The following is a 20,699-nucleotide window of genomic DNA, read 5'->3' as shown; positions in this document are numbered from 1 at the left end:
ATGGATGTTCATACATCCATAACATTGAAATTCCGGCAACGACGTAGTTTCTGATAATGCTTCGACGTCCGCACCTTGTCGCCATTTCCGGCCTACTTTCTATCCAATCTCGTCCCTCATCCCGTCCTGTGTACGTCTAACGCCGGCAGCTGTAAACAGACTCAACCAATGCACCTGTAAGCCGTAAATTTTAAAAAAATTCAACCTGCAGTTTACCGCTCAAAATTTCAAAATTTAAAATGTGCAATGGGCGGTCTCAATTTTGATATTTCTCCGCGCCCATTTGAATTTTGCAGCTGATGCCTCGACCAAAGCAAGTGGAGCTATCCATGGAACTGGAAGGGTCTTTCATCCTGGAATTCAAACGGATTACAATGACAGCATGTTCCTTCATCAAGGGGTCTTTCACGCGCTATGTGAGAATGGCCAATGCTGCAGGTGCAATTGTCGTTTCTATCAATTACAGGTTGCTATCAAACATAACCTCCGGCTGCCTGCCAATGATTACCCACTGTTAAATTATTTTGAGAAAATATTCCCGTGGAATCACAAAGGCAATCTTAAGGTAGATACTAGAATGGAGGATCCATATTATTGAAGGATAAGTTAATGGAATGGGTTCAACAAGTTGTAGCTTATGTTTGTTGCAGATATAACCTAAAGATAGCCAGAAATATATGAAACGAACGCCCAAACTTGGGAGCAAGAAACTTTGTTGAAGAAATAAAAAACTGCAATCCTGGCATATTTCAGAAGAGCGAAGAGGAAGGACGCTGAAGAAACTAAAAGACAGTGAGTGAATTAGACAAGAATTTTGTCCAGTTGATACATATCCATTTTACACAAGGAACATGGGGTCTCCATGACCGACGGTGGAGGTGAGACAAAGGCAGTGGTTTGGTTTCTATTTGGTTTATGGATTTGTGCATAAGTTCAATAAAACTTCACTTCACGGTGAAGTTGAGATATTCGGGCATTTAATCAATAAAATCTGTGCAATAAACATGATGCATTTTGCGTGCATGTCTTGGAATATCATATGTTGCATGCCTGTACTCTATTTCATAGATTTATGGATTTGTGATTTGTGCATTTGCCCAATGGTTTGTCGGTGAGCGTGAATGTAAGACTTGCGCCATATTGTAATATGTTTCTGGATGATTTTGCCAATGTGTTGGAATATCATATTTGGCCTTGTCTGCGTGTCTTATTTTGTAAAACCATCAGGTAAAATTCAATAACAATTCAATTATTCTTATTTTATTATTAAGAAGTAATATACAATGGGAGATTATTCATATTTGACCATTTGAGATTATTCATATTTGACATTTTAGTGGCCAACGAAATGGAAGCTTTTATGGTTTTCCTTGCGGAGGAGAGGGAATTTCACAATTTTACTTATGGAAAACTTAATGGGGTTAGTAAGAGGTTATATGGAAAGTTTAATGTTTAGTTAATGTTACTAGGAGGTTATATATCTAATTTCAAGGAAATTTGAAACAATGTTATATAAATATTTTTAATTTTAATAGTAAAAAGATAGAATTTTGTTTTTAAATTTAATTGTTATTTTAAGATTAAATTATTATTATAATAAAATAATAAGTTTTTTTATATTTAATTATTATGTAAAAAGTATGGAGTGAGCTTTTAGGTAAAAAAGTATTTGAGAAAACTCTATCTGTAAGAATATGTGTTTCTCTATAGAAGATTAGTTGTTTAAATTTTCCATGAACTTTACCAATAAAATTCTTGTGTGGAGGGGATCCTTTTTCCTAAAAGCAAGAGACTATCACTCATGAATTTGGTAGTAGAAAAATTAATATTTGATTATGATGATTAATATCCATTGTGGTCAAACTCGTGTACTAAGGACATTATTTCAATTATTAGATTTTCTTTTGGAAATCAATTTGGTTTATTAGATTAAATGTTCAATTAGAATTTTTTAGAATTTTATTTTTATGTTGTTTAAATTCTCCATAAACTTTACCAATAAAATTCTTGTGTGGAGGGTATCCCTTTTCCTATAAGCAAGGGAGTCTCACTCATGAATTTGGTAGTAGAAAAATTTAATATTTGATTATGATGATTAATATCCATTGAGGTCAAACTCGTGCACTAAGGAAATTATTTCAATTATTATATTTTCTTTTGGAAATCAATTTGGTTTATTAGATTAAATGTTCAATTAGAATTTTTAGAATTTTATTTTTATGTTACAAAAATATTAAGGGTAGTGTTTCAAAATTCCCATAATTTTGTTGACTTAAAAGGTTAGGAGGATTGGCCATGTGACCAATCTTTTGAAAATGAGATATAACCTCTATATACTTAGGAGATTTGAAGAGAATTTGTTTATTTATCTTCAATCTTTTTTTGGTGAGAATTTGTTTTTCATTTTAAATCTTTTTAGTGTCACAAAAGCAACAAGCTCTTTCAAAATAATTTTGAGAAATGAGCAATACTCTATTTCACTTTAAAACTCATAAGAATTTTTTTATTTTTTATTTTTTACAAAAAAAATCATAGAAATATAATTATTTCTATAAATTTAAAAAAATATATAACTATTTATAATTTAATTAAAAAATTATTCATATACATTTACTTTAATCTTAGATTCATTAAAAATATAAAAATATCTCCAAAAAACAAATTCAATTTGAAATCATTAGCAAACATGTTTATTTGTCTTATGGTTTATGAAATTAATGTTAAAATGTATTTGTATTAAAAATATATATTTATTTAATAAAAAAACATTATTGTTTATCATTTAAGAGTTGATATTATAAAATATTGGCGTGAAAAAGTTGTTTTAGGCGTAATCTAACGAGGCGGAGGAGTTGCCCGGGAAGTTAAGGAAATTCCAGTCATATTTAGAGAAAATCCGGCAAGGATTTTTGTAAATCCAAGTTATAGTTGTTAAACTTCAAAATTTTAGGTGTCCTAGACGTTTTTGATGGTGCTGAATCCATTTCCACAATCAAAAACATGATTCAAACACCACCTCTACAAGATTTTTTGAATTTTTTTGCTCGGATTTTGACCACATTTGGCCGTCCGGGCAATTCCTTCGCCTCGTTAGACGACTCCGTTGTTTTATTATGATTATGTGTTTTTTATAATTTAATATGAAATAGATGTGCAATTTCTTCCATGATCAACATGAAGTTGACACATGAGATTTAAAAGAATATTAATAAAACAACTCACTCCTTTGAGACCAAGGTAATAGAAAGTAGGTTAGATTGGGTTGATGAGAATGGGAGTGTAAGTCAAAGGGACATCCCTAGGACAGTCAAAGGCAATACGCAAATCCATCAATCATGAGAGGAATAAGTTGGGAAGGCATAGAAAATCCTCCTTTGCAAATCTTGTAACACCAACAAGCTTGGATGAAATCACTGAACATCCTACTACAAAGTGTCATATTTATCATCTTTGTCCATCTTCAGATGGAAAAGTCAAGACGACACTTAGTAGATGCCCAATCATGTTTCCAATGCCATAGGTAAGGCTAGAATTTGGACAAATTCGCAAGCACTTTTGGAAGCTTTCAACACAACACTGATTTTGGCACAAGTCTTTGCACTTCAAATTTGCACACTTTATGGATACATGAGAGGATGACCTTCTTGGAAAAAAGACGACGTTGTTTTCAGGGTATCAGTTAAATGTATAATTTTTGGTACAGGGTACCCACAACACATCATTATTCGTGTGCATGGTGAGCAATACATCGTGTGCAAGAGTACCCACCAATGATTTGATGTGATACTTGATGAAGTGGTTGGAATACATTCAATTATTTTTATTATTAATATTTTTTTATCATTGAGATTCACCCCTATTTTAATATGAATATTTTTCAATTCACCCTCATTTTAATATGGAGATTTTTTACTTATCAATAGGAATCTTTATAATACCATGATTCAATACCATAAATCCATTTTAACTCTGGATCTAGTAAGCATCGATCAATTCTCTCAAAATGCAAACCTCTTTTTATGTGCAAAACATGAAAATAAGTTCACATGTCGAGATTTGATTCCTCTTAACTCTTGGTAGATATGGAGAATTTATGTTGATAAAATGTTTTAATTATAAGACTTTTTATTTTATTTTATATATAGAATGTTGGCATTCAAATATTTTATTTATGATTCACAATTTTCACATTAAAATGTTAATACATGCTCGTGCATATTCGGAAGTAGAAACCATCTCTCTATATATATGAAAATAAATATAAATGTTACATGTCAAACTCCATATTAAACATTGAACAATTACAAATATCCCTCATACCTTAAATGAGGAAGAAACTTCTAACTTCATCTTCCTCTATGTGATGGACACCAAAATAAACTTCTAACTACTGCAAGTGGTGATTTAATTTCAAAGGCATCAATCTCACCTTGATATGTCTTGATGCCCTTCACTTCCATCTTGAACAAGGAACGTGAATGGTTCGTGGCACTTGAACTAGGTTGTTATAGTTAAGGTTCTTTCCTAGGGTCCTTCTCTAGTTCTTCTTGATCCCGTGATGTTCCCTCTATGTTGTAGCGGCTACAACCATCCTCCAAAATTTTGCCTTGGCTTCGTTTTGGAGCATCCCTACCAACCATCCTTAGCAACATGTCTTGCACTACCCAAGTACTTATGCTTTCAGTTGAGTTTCTTTGGCTTATCGTCTTGTGTTCGCTAACTTGTTTGCCTTTCCCCCGCAAACTAACTTCTCGTGACTTGGTCTTCGACCGGTTCTTGTGCTAACATGGAGAATTGTGCAGAACTGGAGGGAAACCAACCTTGCTCTCCAGAATTTCACAGTGCATCATGGCAGCTAGCTACTCTCCAAAATTGTGCAGAGCATATGACTGCCTTCCCCATGAAAATTGCGCAGAGCATGCGACCGCCTTCCCCAAGAAAATTGCACAAAGCAGCCCATCATTGGGCTTGCTCTCAGAATTTGCGCAGTTCTGGCTGGCAGCCTTGGCTTTAGTCTAGAAATTGCGTAGAGCTTAAGGGGAAGCTAGAGCCACTCAGCCTAGAAACTGCGTAGAATTCATCCCAAGGCTTGTTATCTGTTGCATGTGCTCACAAGTTGACTGGTTCCCTCTAGGACTGTGCAATCTTGCCTTGCATGCATGGGCGACTTTTTCCTCAAAAAGTAAAAGGAAAAAAGAAAAAAGAAAAAAACATCCCTAGATTTTAGGGATCTATTTTTAGCAACTGGGGGTTACATGCAAAAGCCTTTTTAGAAACCTCTTGCCAAGTGTCACTTTTTCCTAGAATTGTGGCATACACGTCATAAGCCTCGATCTTGTCAAAAGTATTTATTCGATGCTTCAGAGCTATTCTTCACTTCGATCTTGGAGCTATGACATTCCCAACGCATCTAGGAACCTTCGGCACACTCGTTGCAGCTTTTCCAGGAAAGTCTGCTTTTCATGTCCTTTGCTTCTTTTATATCACTTTTTGTATTTCACTTTGTGTGAGTGTTGTTTGCTTGGTTTTATTGAACGCTTGCTTTAGTTTTAATGCATGTTATCTTGTAGGAGCATCCTTTCAAGTTTTGCATTGTATTTCCTTGTTGTCGCATGCAGGTCATTTTCTCATGTGTCCATAAAGTGTGCAGATTCAAAGTGCAAAGACTTGTGCCAGTATCAAGGTTGTGTCAAAAGCTTCAATAAGTGTTTACGGATTTGCCAAATTTTAGCCTTACCTATGGGATTGGAAACACAATTAGGCATCTACTAAGTATCACCTTGACTTCTCCATCTCAATAGGATGAAGATGAGAAATACGACAATTTGTAGTAGGATGTTCAATGATTTCATCCAAGCCTATCGATGTGACAGGATTTGCAAAGTAGGATTTTCTATGCCTTAACTTAGTCCTCTCATTGGTGATGAATTTACATATTGCCTTTGACTATCTAAACAAAAACAATAAGATAGTGCTTGGTAACAAGGCGGATCCTAGGGATTTCTCTTTGACTTAAACGCCCCTTCTCATCAACCCAATAGGTTTCCCCACCTTGCAGCTGATTTCAAAAATTATCATTTGCCTTGATGACTTCCTCATGTTGTATCTTTAGATCAATGATTTTCATGTCATTACTCTTATGGCTACTCTCACTATCTTCTTGAGCTAAAATTGGATCCTCTACTGCTATGAATGTGGAGTCCTTTTTATCATTCTCTTTCTCTTCAATAATGCAATGGGGTTTTCCAAAAATTTATAAATCATGAACCCTTTCTCTTCCATAAAAACTATGTAGCTTGTCTGTCCATGATTTCTTTTGTAGTCACACAATGTCTCACTTTAGCGACATCATGATATGATAGTCCTTTTAATATTATATTCCTGTCTTCCTCATTAAATTCATCCTACATACCATATTCAAATGAGAGAGAAAATATTCACATCAAGAGTTAAAAGATATGCTTCAAATTTCATCTTCCAAAGCATATAATTTGGTCGATGTGTTAGTGTCCTATTTTATAGTAATCAAAGTAAAGCTTAGTATTTTATATTATTTTGGTCAATTTGTAAAGTGCTACTATGATCCGATAGAGATCAAGACTTAGTGTCAATAGGGTATACTAAATTTTGATTGGTAAATAAATTCAAGTTATCAAAATTTTAAAAGGATTTAGGTTTAATAAGTCTAGGGTAATGCATAATCCAAGCCATGAGTGAAATTTAGTTGTGGGTCATTATTCTCTCAGCATTCAAGAAAATTAGTGGTGTATTTTTTAGTTAGTTTCTAGGTCAAATTAAAGATTTCAATCATAATATTACCATTGTAAGTTAATGTTGTGCTTTCCTTTTTTGTTGTGCATCTCTTTTTTTCTATGCTTCAACATTCCAAATTTGAAAAAGAAATCATTTCAATTAAAGGATAGCTTCTTGGCTTCAAAAAAAAGTGAGAACTAGTTGAAGGAAATTTTCAGTGTGTTGTCGAAGTAGGGGAGGCTAACTATGATGACATTCTTCCCATGTTTTGTTGAACAGGCCAGCAAACCCAATGTTTGTGCCTTGATTCTAAGCATTGGGATTGCCTAGAATAAGCTAAGGGGAAAACAGAGTGACTAGGGGGCTAAGGGGAAAACAGAGTGATTGGAAGTTATTAAGACATTATGGGGTAATGAGTTCGACAACTTAACAAATTCTTTGAAGGAAGAAATAAAAAAATGGTTAGTTACATATAATAATGAGAATGAAGACCAACTATCAGTCATCAATCAATTATGTTCAAATACAAAAGAAACATATGAGCATACTTTTGCATTAGATGTAAGACACGACATAATCGTCCTTCCTATGGATTATATTAAAGAATGGCTTAGAAAATATTTAAATGAAATTGTTAATCCTGAATAACTTCCCCATTGGTTAGATTAACAAATATGCAAAGACTAATGTATACTCCAACATTTGATGCTATAAGGGATAGATAATTCATTAAGTCGGTCATCCTTCTGCAATTTTGTGAGTGTTCTATATTTTATTTGGAGCAATTCCCATTTATTTCTCCCTAGTCTTAAATCATCCAACTTTGTAAAGTTTGTTATACATTTGTAATTCTGTCTGCATTCCTTTTGCTTTCTTCTAGCTTAATATATACCATTTATTGTTCCTCAAGAGTCCCATTCGAGTTCCATTCTAGTCCCTTAAGGATGAATGCATTCAATTTACATTTAAGTATTAGGAATTTTGTAGAGTACTTTACACACCTGCTCTATTTGAACTTAAAGTTTGTAATGTCTTTTTGACTCTTATAGAGAGCTATTTCCAAGAGCGCATGGAATTTGTGGTTTCGTATACTTTTAATTAAGCATTGAAATCTCATGAATGTTCTCCTATGATTGTTTATGATATTGAATGAAATCATTTTAGAGCTCTTTAAAATATTTGGACCATTTCTTTATTTTTTGTCTATGTATTTGTTTCAAATGTGTCTCCCTCATGATATGTGAATGGATATGTGCCATGGAATGACTTAATTAGATAGTATTTACTTCTTTTTGTTTTTATTTATTTTCTTTAAAATCACATGGTCCACTCAAAGGTGAATATGTTGAATGTTTAATTCCACATTTTTGAGTTAATCAGAAAATGTGAGTGTGTGAAAGAGGAGTATCACCTCTATAAAAACACCATAGAATATATAAAAGTCCCTAGGATGTTGACTTTTATCGTTGACGGGAAACGAGATCAACAACATTGTGTCTTTTGATATGAGGCTTATAGGTATTCTTCAAACAAGTTTTCATAATTTTGTGAAAGAGCCAAATCCTAGTGAGTTGCCCAATAAGTCTATGATCAACAAGGGCCAAGATTTTGTATCTTCACATGGTAGGATATGTGGGCATATACGGAATGTGGGCATATACGGAAGATGTAGGCATATATGGAAACTCGGCATATACGGAAGATGTGTGCATATACGGAAACTGGGCATATAGGGAAGATGTGCGCATATACGGAAGATGTAGGCATATACGGAAACTGGGCATATACGGAAGATGTGCGCATATACGGAAAATGTGGGCATATACGGAAACTGGGCATATACGGAAACTGGGCATATACGGAAGATGTGCGCATATGCCCAAACTGGGCATATACGGAAGATGTGCGCATATACGGAAGATGTGGGCATATACGGAAACTGGGCATATACGGAAGATGTGGGCATATACGGAAACTGGGCATATACGGAAGATGTGCGCATATACGGAAGATGTGGGCATATACGGAAGATGTGCGCATATACGGAAGATGTGGGCATATACGGAAACTGGGCATATACGGAAGATGTGGGCATATACGGAAGATGTGGGCATATACGGAAACTGGGCATATACGGAAGATGTGGGCATATACGGAAACTGGGCATATACGGAAGATGTGGGCATATACGGAAACTGGGCATATACGGAAGATGTGGGCATATACGGAAGATGTAGGCATATACGGAAACTGGGCATATACGGAAGATGTGTGCATATACGGAAACTGGGCATATAGGGAAGATGTGCGCATATACGGAAGATGTAGGCATATACGGAAACTGGGCATATACGGAAGATGTGCGCATATGCGGAAGATGTGGGCATATACGGAAACTGGGCATATACGGAAGATGTGGGCATATACGGAAACTGGGCATATACGGAAGATGTAGGCATATACGGAAACTGGGCATATACGGAAGATGTGCGCATATACGGAAGATGTGGGCATATACGGAAACTGGGCATATACGGAAGATGTGGGCATATACGGAAACTGGGCATATACGGAAGATGTGCGCATATATGGAAGATGTGGGCATATACGGAAACTGGGCATATACGGAAGATGTGGGCATATACGGAAACTGGGCATATACGGAAGATGTAGGCATATACGGAAACTGGGCATATACGGAAGATGTGGACATATACGGAAGATGTAGGCATATACGGAAACTGGGCATATACGGAAGATGTGGGCATATACGGAAGACGTAGGCATATACGGAAACTGGGCATATACGGAAGATGTGTGCATATACGGAAACTGGGCATATAGGGAAGATGTGCGCATATACGGAAGATGTAGGCATATACGGAAACTGGGCATATACGGAAGATGTGCGCATATACGGAAAATGGGCATATACGGAAACTGGGCATATACGGAAGATGTGCGCATATGCCCAAACTGGGCATATACGGAAGATGTGCGCATATACGGAAGATGTGGGCATATACGGAAACTGGGCATATACGGAAGATGTGGGCATATACGGAAACTGGGCATATACGGAAGATGTAGGCATATACGGAAACTGGGCATATACGGAAGATGTGCGCATATACGGAAGATGTGGGCATATACGGAAACTGGGTATATACGGAAGATGTGGGCATATACGGAAACTGGGCATATACGGAAGATGTATGCATATACGGAAACTGGGCATATACGGAAGATGTAGGCATATACGGAAACTGGGCATATACGGAAGATGTGGGCATATACGGAAGATGTAGGCATATACGGAAACTGGGCATATACGGAAGATGTGGGCATATACGGAAGATGTGTGCATATACGGAAACTGGGCATATAGGGAAGATGTGCGCATATACGGAAGATGTAGGCATATACGGAAACTGGGCATATACGGAAGATGTGCGCATATACGGAAAATGTGGGCATATACGGAAACTGGGCATATACGGAAACTGGGCATATACGGAAGATGTGCGCATATGCCCAAACTGGGCATATACGGAAGATGTGCGCATATACGGAAGATGTGGGCATATACGGAAACTGGGCATATACGGAAGATGTGGGCATATACGGAAACTGGGCATATACGGAAGATGTAGGCATATACGGAAACTGGGCATATACGGAAGATGTGCGCATATACGGAAGATGTGGGCATATACGGAAACTGGGCATATACGGAAGATGTGGGCATATACGGAAGATGTAGGCATATACGGAAACTGGGCATATACGGAAGATGTGTGCATATACGGAAACTGGGCATATAGGGAAGATGTGCGCATATACGGAAGAAGTAGGCATATACGGAAACTGGGCATATACGGAAGATGTGCGCATATGCGGAAGATGTGGGCATATACGGAAACTGGGCATATACGGAAGATGTGGGTATATACGGAAACTGGGCATATACGGAAGATGTAGGCATATACGGAAACTGGGCATATACGGAAGATGTGCGCATATACGGAAGATGTGGGCATATACGGAAACTGGGCATATACGGAAGATGTGGGCATATACGGAAACTGGGCGTATAGGGAAGATGTGTGCATATACGGAAGATGTAGGCATATACGGAAACTGGGCATATACGGAAGATGTGCGCATATGCGGAAGATGTGGGCATATACGGAAACTGGGCATATACGGAAGATGTGGGCATATACGGAAACTGGGCATATACGGAAGATGTAGGCATATACGGAAACTGGGCATATACGGAAGATGTGCGCATATACGGAAGATGTGGGCATATACGGAAACTGGGCATGCCCACATCTTCCGTATATGCCCAGTTTCCGTATATGCCCACATCTTCCGTATATGCGCACATCTTCCGTATATGCCCAGTTTCCGTATATGTCTACATCTTCCGTATATGCCCAGTTTCCGTATATGCCCACATCTTCCGTATATGCCCAGCTTCCGTATATGCCCACATCTTCCGCATATGCGCACATCTTCCGTATATGCCCAGTTTCCGTATATGCCTACATCTTCCGTATATGCGCACATCTTCCCTATATGCCCAGTTTCCGTATATGCACACATCTTCCGTATATGCCCAGTTTCCGTATATGCCTACATCTTCCGTATATGCCCACATCTTCCGTATATGCCTACATCTTCCGTATATGCCCAGTTTCCATATATGCCCACATCTTCCGTATATGCCCAGTTTCCGTATATGCCCACATCTTCCGTATATGCGCACATCTTCCGTATATGCCCAGTTTCCGTATATGCCTACATCTTCCGTATATGCCCAGTTTCCGTATATGCCCACATCTTCCGTATATGCCCAGTTTCCGTATATGCGCACATCTTCCGTATATGCCCAGTTTCCGTATATGCCTACATCTTCCGTATATGCCCAGTTTCCGTATATGCCCACATCTTCCGTATATGCCCAGTTTCCGTATATGCCCACATCTTCCGTATATGCGCACATCTTCCGTATATGCCCAGTTTGGGCATATGCGCACATCTTCCGTATATGCCCAGTTTCCGTATATGCCCAGTTTCCGTATATGCCCACATTTTCCGTATATGCGCACATCTTCCGTATATGCCCAGTTTCCGTATATGCCTACATCTTCCGTATATGCGCACATCTTCCCTATATGCCCAGTTTCCGTATATGCACACATCTTCCGTATATGCCCAGTTTCCGTATATGCCTACATCTTCCGTATATGCCCACATCTTCCGTATATGCCCAGTTTCCGTATATGCCTACATCTTCCGTATATGCCCACATCTTCCGTATATGCCCAGTTTCCGTATATGCCTACATCTTCCGTATATGCCCAGTTTCCGTATATGCCCACATCTTCCGTATATACCCAGTTTCCGTATATGCCCACATCTTCCGTATATGCGCACATCTTCTGTATATGCCCAGTTTCCGTATATGCCCACATCTTCCGTATATGCCCAGTTTCCGTATATGCCCACATCTTCCGTATATGCGCACATCTTCCGTATATGCCCAGTTTTCGTATATGCCCACATCTTCCGTATATGCCCAGTTTCCGTATTTGCCCACATCTTCCGTATATGCCCAGTTTCCGTATATGCCCACATCTTCCGTATATGCGCACATCTTCCGTATATGCCCAGTTTGGGCATATGCGCACATCTTCCGTATATGCCCAGTTTCCGTATATGCCCACATTTTCCGTATATGCGCACATCTTCCGTATATGCCCAGTTTCCGTATATGCCTACATCTTCCGTATATGCGCACATCTTCCCTATATGCCCAGTTTCCGTATATGCACACATCTTCCGTATATGCCCAGTTTCCGTATATGCCTACATCTTCCGTATATGCCCACATCTTCCGTATATGCCCAGTTTCCGTATATGCCTACATCTTCCGTATATGCCCAGTTTCCGTATATGCCCACATCTTCCGTATATGCCCAGTTTCCGTATATGCCCACATCTTCCGTATATGCGCACATCTTCCGTATATGCCCAGTTTCCGTATATGCCCACATCTTCCGTATATGCCCAGTTTCCGTATATGCCCACATCTTCCGTATATGCGCACATCTTCCGTATATGCCCAGTTTCCGTATATGCCTACATCTTCCGTATATGCCCAGTTTCCGTATATGCCCACATCTTCCGTATATGCCCAGTTTCCGTATATGCCCACATCTTCCGCATATGCGCACATCTTCCGTATATGCCCAGTTTCCGTATATGCCTACATCTTCCGTATATGCGCACATCTTCCCTATATGCCCAGTTTCCGTATATGCACACATCTTCCGTATATGCCCAGTTTCCGTATATGCCTACATCTTCCGTATATGCCCACATCTTCCGTATATGCCCAGTTTCCGTATATGCCCACATCTTCCGTATATGCCCAGTTTCCGTATATGCCCACATCTTCCGTATATGCCCACATCTTCCGTATATGCCCAGTTTCCGTATATGCCCACATCTTCCGTATATGCGCACATCTTCCGTATATGCCCACATCTTCTGTATATGCGCACATCTTCCGTATATGCCCAGTTTCCGTATATGCCCACATCTTCCGTATATGCCCAGTTTCCGTATATGCCCACATCTTCCGTATATGCGCACATCTTCCGTATATGCCCAGTTTGGGCATATGCGCACATCTTCCGTATATGCCCAGTTTCCGTATATGCCCACATTTTCCGTATATGCGCACATCTTCCGTATATGCCCAGTTTCCGTATATGCCTACATCTTCCGTATATGCGCACATCTTCCCTATATGCCCAGTTTCCGTATATGCACACATCTTTCGTATATGCCCAGTTTCCGTATATGCCTACATCTTCTGTATATGCCCACATTTCGTATATGCCCACATATCCTACCATGTGAAAATACAAAATCTTGGCCCTTGTTGATCATAGACTTATTGGGCAACTCACTAGGATTTGGCTGTTTCACAAAATTATGAAAACTTGTTTGAAGAATACCTATAAGCCTCATATCAAAAGACACAATGTTGTTGATCTCGTTTCCCGTCAACGATAAAAGTCAACATCCTAGGGACTTTTATATATTCTATGGTGTTTTTATAGAGGTGATACTCCTCTTTCACACACTCACATTTTCTGATTAACTCAAAAATGTGGAATTAAACATTCAACATATTCACCTTTGAGTGGACCATGTGATTTTAAAGAAAATAAATAAAAACAAAAAGAAGTAAATACTATCTAATTAAGTCATTCCATGGCACATATCCATTCACATATCATGAGGGAGACACATTTGAAACAAATACATAGACAAAAAATAAAGAAATGGTCCAAATATTTTAAAGAGCTCTAAAATGATTTCATTCAATATCATAAACAATCATAGGAGAACATTCATGAGATTTCAATGCTTAATTAAAAGTATACGAAACCACAAATTCCATGCGCTCTTGGAAATAGCTCTCTATAAGAGTCAAAAAGACATTACAAACTTTAAGTTCAAATAGAGCAGGTGTGTAAAGTACTCTACAAAATTCCTAATACTTAAATGTAAATTGAATGCATTCATCCTTAAGGGACTAGAATGGAACTCGAATGGGACTCTTGAGGAACAATAAATGGTATATATTAAGCTAGAAGAAAGCAAAAGGAATGCAGACAGAATTACAAATGTATAACAAACTTTACAAAGTTGGATGATTTAAGACTAGGGAGAAATAAATGGGAATTGCTTCAAATAAAATATAGAACACTCACAAAATTGCAGAAGGATGACCGACTTAATGAATTATCTATCCCTTATAGCATCAAATGTTGGAGTATACATTAGTCTTTGCATATTTGTTAATCTAACCAATGGGGAAGTTATTCAGGATTAACAATTTCATTTAAATATTTTCTAAGCCATTCTTTAATATAATCCATAGGAAGGACGATTATGTCGTGTCTTACATCTAATGCAAAAGTATGCTCATATGTTTCTTTTGTATTTGAACATAATTGATTGATGACTGATAGTTGGTCTTCATTCTCATTATTATATGTAACTAACCATTTTTTTATTTCTTCCTTCAAAGAATTTGTTAAGTTGTCGAACTCATTACCCCATAATGTCTTAATAACTTCCAATCACTCTGTTTTCCCCTTAGCCCCCTAATCACTCTGTTTTCCCCTTAGCTTATTCTAGGCAATCCCAATGCTTAGAATCAAGGCACAAACATTGGGTTTGCTGGCCTGTTCAACAAAACATGGGAAGAATGTCATCATAGTTAGCCTCCCCTACTTCGACAACACACTGAAAATTTCCTTCAACTAGTTCTCACTTTTTTTGAAGCCAAGAAGCTATCCTTTAATTGAAATGATTTCTTTTTCAAATTTGGAATGTTGAAGCATAGAAAAAAAGAGATGCACAACAAAAAAGGAAAGCACAACATTAACTTACAATGGTAATATTATGATTGAAATCTTTAATTTGACCTAGAAACTAACTAAAAAATACACCACTAATTTTCTTGAATGCTGAGAGAATAATGACCCACAACTAAATTTCACTCATGGCTTGGATTATGCATTACCCTAGACTTATTAAACCTAAATCCTTTTAAAATTTTGATAACTTGAATTTATTTACCAATCAAAATTTAGTATACCCTATTGACACTAAGTCTTGATCTCTATCGGATCATAGTAGCACTTTACAAATTGACCAAAATAATATAAAATACTAAGCTTTACTTTGATTACTTTAAAATAGGACACTAACACATCGACCAAATTATATGCTTTGGAAGATGAAATTTGAAGCTTATCTTTTAACTCTTGATGTGAATATTTTCTCTCTCATTTGAATATGGTATGTAGGATGAATTTAATGAGGAAGACAGGAATATAATATTAAAAGGACTATCATATCATGATGTCGCTAAAGTGAGACATTGTGTGACTACAAAAGAAATCATGGACAGACAAGCTACATAGTTTTTATGGAAGAGAAAGGGTTCATGATTTATAAATTTTTGGAAAACCCCATTGCATTATTGAAGAGAAAGAGAATGATAAAAAGGACCCCACATTCATAGCAGTAGAGGATCCAATTTTAGCTCAAGAAGATAGTGAGAGTAGCCATAAGAGTAATGACATGAAAATCATTGATCTAAAGATACAACACGAGGAAGTCATCAAGGCAAATGATAATTTTTGAAATCAGCTGCAAGGTGGGGAAACCTATTGGGTTGATGAGAAGGGGCGTTTAAGTCAAAAGAGAAATCCCTAGGATCCGCCTTGTTACCAAGCACTATCTTATTGTTTTTGTTTAGATAGTCAAAGGCAATATGTAAATTCATCACCAATGAGAGGACTAAGTTAAGGCATAGAAAATCCTCCTTTGCAAATCCTGTCACATCGACAGGCTTGGATGAAATCATTGAACATCCTACTACAAATTGTCGTATTTCTCATCTTCATCCTATTGAGATGGAGAAGTCAAGGTGATACTTAGTAGATGCCTGATTGTGTTTCCAATCCCATAGGTAAGGCTAAAATTTGGCAAATCCGTAAACACTTATTGAAGCTTTTGACACAACCTTGATACTGGCACAAGTCTTTGCACTTTGAATCTGCACACTTTATGGACACATGAGAAAATGACCTGCATGCGACAACAAGGAAATACAATGCAAAACTTGAAAGGATGCTCCTACAAGATAACATGCATTAAAACTAAAGCAAGCGTTCAATAAAACCAAGCAAACAACACTCACACAAAGTGAAATACAAAAAGTGATATAAAAGAAGCAAAGGACATGAAAAGCAGACTTTCCTGGAAAAGCTGCAACGAGTGTGCCGAAGGTTCCTAGATGCGTTGGGAATGTCATAGCTCCAAGATCGAAGTGAAGAATGAGCTCTGAAGCATCGAATAAATACTTTTGACAAGATCGAGGCTTATGACGTGTATGCCACAATTCTAGGAAAAAGTGACACTTGGCAAGAGGTTTCTAAAAAGGCTTTTGCATGTAACCCCCAGTTGCTAAAAATAGATCCCTAAAATCTAGGGATGTTTTTTTCTTTTTTCTTTTTTCCTTTTACTTTTTGAGGAAAAAGTCGCCCATGCATGCAAGGCAAGATTGCACAGTCCTAGAGGGAACCAGTCAACTTGTGAGCACATGCAACAGATAACAAGCCTTGGGATGAATTCTACGCAGTTTCTAGGCTGAGTGGCTCTAGCTTCCCCTTAAGCTCTACGCAATTTCTAGACTAAAGCCAAGGCTGCCAGCCAGAACTGCGCAAATTCTGAGAGCAAGCCCAATGATGGGCTGCTTTGTGCAATTTTCTTGGGGAAGGCGGTCGCATGCTCTGCGCAATTTTCACGGGGAAGGCAGTCATATGCTCTGCACAATTTTGGAGAGTAGCTAGCTGCCATGATGCACTGTGAAATTCTGGAGAGCAAGGTTGGTTTCCCTCCAGTTCTGCACAATTCTCCATGTTAGCACAAGAACCGGTCGAAGACCAAGTCACGAGAAGTTAGTTTGCGGGGGAAAGGCAAACAAGTTAGCGAACACAAGACGATAAGCCAAAGAAACTCAACTGAAAGCATAAGTACTTGGGTAGTGCAAGACATGTTGCTAAGGATGGTTGGTAGGGATGCTCCAAGACGAAGCCAAGGCAAAATTTTGGAGGATGGTTGTAGCCGCTACAACATAGAGGGAACATCACGGGATCAAGAAGAACTAGAGAAGGACCCTAGGAAAGAACCTTAACTATAACAACCTAGTTCAAGTGCCACGAACCATTCACGTTCCTTGTTCAAGATGGAAGTGAAGGGCATCAAGACATATCAAGGTGAGATTGATGCCTTTGAAATTAAATCACCACTTGCAGTAGTTAGAAGTTTATTTTGGTGTCCATCACATAGAGGAAGATGAAGTTAGAAGTTTCTTCCTCATTTAAGGTATGAGGGATATTTGTAATTGTTCAATGTTTAATATGGAGTTTGACATGTAACATTTATATTTATTTTCATATATATAGAGAGATGGTTTCTACTTCCGAATATGCGCGAGCATGTATTAACATTTTAATGTGAAAATTGTGAATCATAAATAAAATATTTGAATGCCAACATTCTATATATAAAATAAAATAAAAAGTCTTATAATTAAAACATTTTATCAACATAAATTCTCCATATCTACCAAGAGTTAAGAGGAATCAAATCTCGAGATGTGAACTTTTTTTCATGTTTTGCACATAAAAAGAGGTTTGCATATTGAGAGAATTGATCGATGCTTACTAGATCCAGAGTTAAGATGGATTTATGGTATTGAATCATGGTATTATAAAGATTCCTATTGATAAGTTAAAAATCTCCATATTAAAATGAGGGTGAATTGAAAAATATTCATATTAAAATAGGGGTGAATCTCAATGATAAAAAAATATTAATAATAAAAATAATTGAATGTATTCCAACCACTTCATCAAGTATCACATCAAATCATTGGTGGGTACTCTTGCACACGATGTATTGCTCACCATGCACACGAATAATGATGTGTTGTGGGTACCCTGTACCAAAAATTATACATTTAACTGATACCCTGAAAACAACGTCGTCTTTTTTCCAAGAAGGTCATCCTCTCATGTATCCATAAAGTGTGCAAATTTGAAGTGCAAATACTTGTGCGAAAATCAATGTTGTGTTGAAAGCTTCCAAAAGTGCTTGCGAATTTGTCCAAATTCTAGCCTTACCTATGGCATTGGAAACATGATTGGGCATCTACTAACTGTCGTCTTGACTTTTCCATCTAAAGATGGACAAAGATGATAAATATGACACTTTGTAGTAGGATGTTCAGTGATTTCATCCAAGCTTGTTGGTGTTACAAGATTTGCAAAGGAGGATTTTCTATGCCTTCCCAACTTATTCCTCTCATGATTGATGGATTTGCGTATTGTCTTTGACTGTCCTAGGGATGTCCCTTTGACTTACACTCCCATTCTCATCAACCCAATCTAACCTACTTTCTATTACCTTGGTCTCAAAGGAGTGAGTTGTTTTATTAATATTCTTTTAAATCTCATGTGTCAACTTCATGTTGATCATGGAAGAAATTGCACATCTATTTCATATTAAATTATAAAAAACACATAATCATAATAAAACAACGGAGTCGTCTAACGAGGCGAAGGAATTGCCCGGACGGCCAAAAGTGGTCAAAATCCGAGCAAAAAAATTTCAAAAAATCTTGTAGAGGTAGTGTTTGAATCATGTTTTTGATTGTGGAAATGGATTCAGCACCATCAAAAACGTCTAGGACACCTAAAATTTTGAAGTTTAACAACTATAACTTGGATTTACAAAAATCCTTGCCGGATTTTCTCTAAATATGACTGGAATTTCCTTAACTTCCCGGGCAACTCCTCCGCCTCGTTAGACTACGCCTAAAACAACTTTTTCACGCCAATATTTTATAAAATTAACTCTTAAATGATAAACAATAATGTTTTTTTATTAAATAAATATATATTTTTAATACAAATACATTTTAACATTAATTTCATAAACCATAAGACAAATAAACATGTTTGCTAATGATTTCAAATTGAATTTGTTTTTTGGAGATATTTTTATATTTTTAATAAATCTAAGATTAAAGTAAATGTATATGAATAATTTTTTAATTAAATTATAAATAGTTATATATTTTTTTAAATTTATAGAAATAATTATATTTCTATGATTTTTATTGTAAAAAATAAAAAATAAAAAATTCTTATGAGTTTTAAAGTGAAATAGAGTATTGCTCATTTCTCAAAATTATTTTGAAAGAGCTTGTTGCTTTTGTGACACTAAAAAGATTTAAAATGAAAAACAAATTCTCACCAAAAAAAGATTGAAGATAAATAAACAAATTCTCTTCAAATCTCCTAAGTATATAGAGGTTATATCTCATTTTCAAAAGATTGGTCACATGGCCAATCCTCCTAACCTTTTAAGTCAACAAAATTATGGGAATTTTGAAACACTACCCTTAATATTTTTGTAACATAAAAATAAAATTCTAAAAATTCTAATTGAACATTTAATCTAATAAACCAAATTGATTTCCAAAAGAAAATATAATAATTGAAATAATTTCCTTAGTGCACGAGTTTGACCTCAATGGATATTAATCATCATAATCAAATATTAAATTTTTCTACTACCAAATTCATGAGTGAGACTCCCTTGCTTATAGGAAAAGGGATACACTCCACACAAGAATTTTATTGGTAAAGTTTATGGAGAATTTAAACAACATAAAAATAAAATTCTAAAAAATTCTAATTGAACATTTAATCTAATAAACCAAATTGATTTCCAAAAGAAAATCTAATAATTGAAATAATGTCCTTAGTACACGAGTTTGACCAAAATGGATATTAATCATCATAATCAAATATTAATTTTTCTACTACCAAATTCATGAGTGATAGTCTCTTGCTTTTAGGAAAAAGGATCCCCTCCACACAAGAATTTTATTGGTAAAGTTCATGGAAAATTTAAACAACTAATCTTCTATAGAGAAACACATATTCTTACAGATAGAGTTTTCTCAAATACTTTTTTACCTAAAAGCTCACTCCATACTTTTTACATAATAATTAAATATAAAAAAACTTATTATTTTATTATAATAATAATTTAATCTTAAAATAACAATTAAATTTAAAAACAAAATTCTATCTTTTTACTATTAAAATTAAAAATATTTATATAACATTGTTTCAAATTTCCTTGAAATTAGATATATAACCTCCTAGTAACATTAACTAAACATTAAACTTTCCATATAACCTCTTACTAACCCCATTAAGTTTTCCATAAGTAAAATTGTGAAATTCCCTCTCCTCCCCAAGGAAAACCAT

This window comes from Pinus tabuliformis, chromosome 2_1 (genome assembly GCF_031772625.1).
Source record: "Pinus tabuliformis cultivar Carrire ecotype Pingquan chromosome 2_1, CPIR1, whole genome shotgun sequence".
Taxonomy (NCBI): domain Eukaryota; kingdom Viridiplantae; phylum Streptophyta; class Pinopsida; order Pinales; family Pinaceae; genus Pinus; species Pinus tabuliformis.
Note: the sequence above shows the minus strand (reverse complement) of the source record.